Source organism: Sprattus sprattus, assembly GCF_963457725.1.
Source record: "Sprattus sprattus genome assembly, chromosome: 20".
Classification (NCBI taxonomy): Eukaryota; Metazoa; Chordata; class Actinopteri; order Clupeiformes; family Clupeidae; genus Sprattus; species Sprattus sprattus.
This window is the reverse complement of record NC_137918.1, coordinates 3,522,501-3,527,500: the sequence shown is the minus strand read 5'-3', so window position 1 is coordinate 3,527,500 and position 5,000 is coordinate 3,522,501.

The following is a 5,000-nucleotide window of genomic DNA, read 5'->3' as shown; positions in this document are numbered from 1 at the left end:
CTTAAAGACAACAAAAAGTCTCACTAACACAACATGTGTCACAGAACCAGAATGGTTGAGAAAAAGTTCTGCTGTCACGTTCTATGTATCATGCTTTGTAAAAGAAGGCTATAACATGCACAAATGATCGTGGTGTAATCAGATTGTGGACCAGATTGTGCAGATGAACACTACTTAACCATGCTTTAGTTTAATAAATGACACATGATCAGTCAGACGTTGGCTTCAGTCAAATGTTGTGTATATTTATCTGTTTTCTGAGAGATTTCATCTCACCTAATATTTAAAAATCAGGCTGTAAACCTGTGCATCACTGTGCATCACTGCACACCTGTGCATCACAGTACACCTGTGCATCACCTTACACCTGTGCATCACTTAACACCTGTGCATCACTGTACACCTGTGCATCACATTATACCTGTGCATCACTTTACACCTGTGCATCACTGTACACCTGTGCATCACAGTATACCTGTGCATCACAGTACACCTGTGCATCACTTTACACCTGTGCATCACAGTATACCTGTGCATCACATCCTCAGTCCAATCACCCCACTTGATGGCTTGCAACCAAAGTTTTCAAGGGTTCTCGGGCGGTGGCCACTTGGGATTGTGTAACATGTTAACCCTGGGCCATGCATATATCCATCGTTGCAGTCAACAACCCAACAGCCTGGTATGACGTTAGACTAGAAGTGACTGCTGAGACAACGTAACTGTATTGATTGAGGGGCAGCCGTGGTTAGGGTTTCAGGCCAGAAACCGTAGGGTGGCCGGTTCGATCCCCGACCAGTAGGAAAAATGTGGGCGGGGGAAGTGGTAGACCACTGCTCTCCCATGCCCACATCCTCGGCTGAAGTGCCCTTGAGCAAGGCACCTAACCCCGATCACTGCTCCCCGGGCGCCAGCAATGGCAGCCCACTGCTCCGGGTTAGTGTTACTTCACTTCACTGTGTGTGTGTGTGTCACTTATGGATGGGTTAAATGCAGAGGTTAATTTCAGAGTGTGTGTGTCTACACCACCTCCCATAGAGAGGACTTTCACTTTCACTTTTTCACTTTCACTTGATGCAGTAGCCTCAGTTGAGAGTAGCCTTCGAACTGTGAGTGTAACTTCTGTTGCCAGGTGGCGAACACAGCTTCTATGTTTACAAGCTGTGAATGTGCCTATGGAAGGGTTACCATGGTGAGCGAGAACAGACTATAACATATCTCTTTATGCGTGTGTGTGTGCTTCCTCTGTGTGAGTGTTTTTGTGTGGGCGATTGTATGTGTGCGAGTATGCATGTGTTTTAGTATGTTTGTGTATGTGTTTCTGTGTGTGTGTGTGTGTGTGTGTGTGTGTGTGTGTGTGTGTGTGTGTGTGTGTGTGTGTGTGTGTGTTGAGCACATGTAAGACATCAATAGCTGAATAGAGGCGAGGAGAACAGTGTAAGTGGCCCTCCCTCCTGTTTGTCTTTAGGATTTCCATTCTGTTTTCAGCTTCATTCATGCCAAGCACGTCTCTTCCTTACATGGTCCCTATCTCACCCTCCTTCTCTCTCTCTCTCTCTCTCTCTCTCTCCCTCTCTCTCTCTCCGTCTCTCGCTTTCATTCTTCACTATCTCATTACTGCTTTTCATAGAGCAGGAATTACACATATTTGCACACACACACACACACACACACACACACACACACACACACACACACACACACACTCACACACTCACACACACACACACACACACACACACACACTCACACACACACACACATATTTGCTTTCACAATAGGAGACAACAGGATCCAGGGATCATTCTTCTCTTCTGTATCCAGCTTAAGTGACGCTCCACTCTTCTCTTCCATTCATGTTTCCACACACTTCCTCTTTGCTTCCTGTCTTCCAGATACACCACCGCTTTCTGGCAAATGAGTCTCCCTTTTTTATTTATAACTTTTGTCTGCTGAGTACAAGCAGGTCCTCTTCAAAACCTGTCTTTCAGTCTCGGTTTAGTTCTCTTGTTCTTCGTCTCTCGATCTCATTGTCTCAATCTTTCTATTTCTCACTTCCACTCTCTCAATCATCTATACTAGCATACACGCACACACACATACACCCACACACACCCACACACACACACACCCACACACACACACACACACACACACACACACACACACAGTAGAAAGATGGCGGACGGAGACGTGCACGCACGTAGACTGGCAGGTGCTACGTGTTGTTGCTGTTTGTCAAAACCATCTAAATCCAAACTTCCAACAAGAATCCAATCACTACATCACTGGATCACAGTTCCATACGTTGTTGCGCTGTTGTTGCTGTCTGTGCAACATCGCTTTAACAAAGAAAACACCTGTGTTGGCAGTAGCCAGCACCTGCTGTACTCTAAAAACACCAATGGATACACAAAGGTGTCTTCCACATTGCGTGAAATGCCATCTAACCCACGCCATGGACTCGTTCAACTCACTCTACTATTACTCCTTGCTGGTGATATAGAACGCAATCCCGGACCGCAACCAACAGCGAAAACACAAACTGGAGTCTTTCAAAGCGCTTTGTTTACAACTCTTCTCAACAACCTTCTCGTAGCCAATGCTAGGCCCGGACTATCACTGCCATACACTCCCCTGGTGCTGCCAGGGCTGCCCCTGGTCGCTTTTCGATCAATGGCCTGTCCCTACTCACCTCTTCTGCTACCGCGGTTACCGGTTGCTCGGTTGGGGGCCTTTGTTGGCGGCTGTTCAACGGAGTCGCCTCGGATGGCGTCGTCGGTGCCCACCGGCCTAGGGCTGCGGGCTGTGGTGGAGTCTTCTGAGGTGGCTTTGGCCACTGCAACCCCGGAGCGTCCACAGCTGAGGGCTATGTCTAGCCCGACGAACTCCAGTGACAGTGTTAAGGAGGCCATCTCGTTGCCAGAGCGGAATATTAACATCTCCAGTGGTGAGTCCCGAAACATACCGGATCGTCATGGTCCAGGCCAAACATTGACTATGCATTTAACAAGACCAAGGAATCTCGTGATAAAAAAACACCGCATCACAAAGTTTTTCCAAACGCTCAACCAGGCGCGAACTGTGTGGGATCCTCGATGCAAAGCTAAAGGGTTGTTTGGTGGACATTTAAATATTCTGAGTATGGCAACCAAACGTGAACAATTGGAGAACCTACTTGTAAATTCTAATATCGATTTTATTGTTTTTTCAGAGACTTGGTTAACTCGATCCTCCCCGGAGGCCCTTGTTGCCATGCCAGGATATGATGTTTTTAGGAAAGACAGAGATCATGGGAGGGGTGGGGGAGTTTTAATGTATGTGAAAAGTACTATTGAATGCAAACAAATTAAATGGAATAGGGAAAATTATATTGAATGTGTTGGTGTCAACATCTCAATTTCAACTGAAATGGCATTTACTTTAATCTGTCTATATCGAAAACCCTCAGCAAAGCTTGACTTTTATGATCAGTTAAAAAACCTCCTTCATAGTTTGGATTTCAACAAAGAGGTTATATTGATGGGGGATTTTAATGTCAATTGGAGTGATAAGGGTGGAAGAAAAAAGCTTAAAAACATTACTGACTATTTCAATCTTACACAGTTAATTGAACAACCCACAAGAATAACTAATCGGTCTGAAACCAAAATAGACTTATTATTCACAAATAGACCTGAAAGAATGACGAAGACCTATAATCTAATGACAGGGCTATCAGACCATAATATCATTCTCTTTGCCAGGAAGTTAAAAAAACATCGTCTTCCTCAGCCACACCTGTATGTAAATGTGAATCAGTTCCAATTAGTCAACAGGGCAACCTTGGGGTAGCACTGAGAGAGATTGAATGGGACGGGGTCCTCTCAAATGGAGACCTGGAGAGTGACTGTGACCAATTCACCTCAACAATTAAAAGAGTAATGGGGCCCTACCTGAGAAAGCGGAACGAAAAGAAAAGCAGAGACACACTGCCCTGGCTTAATGAAGAGTGTAGGAAGCTTATGAAGGAAAGAGATCAACTACTGAAGCAATCTTTAAAATCAGGTCTTACAACAGACCGACAAAAATGTACCTCATCAAGAAACAAAGTAATAAAAAGGCTAAGACAAGCTAAAGCCAACTTCTTCATTAACACTATTGAAGAGGCAAGAGGAAATGGGAAGAAGATATGGCAAACCATCAACATATTGATTGGCAGAAAACAGAATCTCAACAATAAAAAACTACAGTTGAAAATTAACACTGAACTAGTCACAGATCCAACAATCATATCTACAAAACTGAACACCTTCTTTCTCGACTCTGTTTATGAAATAACCCAACTTTTTAGTTCACCTAGGTACCCCACTTGCCCCATTAATAATGCACAGCCAGTTTTCCACCTACAACAAATAACCGAAACAGAAGTATCAAATACCATCAGTGGCTTAAGAAATTCTAAGGCCATGGATATCTATGGCCTTGATGCTAATTTCTTAAAAAGGCACAAAGAGAGTCTTGTACAGCCTGTGACATATCTGATTAATCAGTCCTTAAGACAATCCATTGTACCATCAGCATGGAAGATGGCTCTTGTCACACCCATTTTTAAATCAGGTGAAAAGTCAGATATGGCCAACTATCGGCCAATCAGTATCCTGCCTGTTGTTTCTAAAGTAGTCGAAAAATGGGTGGCCAAATTACTGATTCAACATCTCAATAAAAGCAATAATTCACTCCACCCTATGCAATTTGGGTTTAGGTCCCATCACTCAACAGAAACAGCCAATTGTTTGTTCTTGGAAAAGGTTAAAGGCTACCTAGATAGTAGTTCTTATTTTGGTGCTGTCTTCCTGGACCTAAAGCGAGCTTTTGATACTGTTAATCATGAAGTTCTTTTATCTAAACTAACACATTTTAATTTCTCTGAGCAAGCTCTCAACTGGATGAAATCATACCTGTCCAGTAGAAAGCAATGTGTTCGTATTAATGATTCAAAGTCCCCACTCTGTGAATGT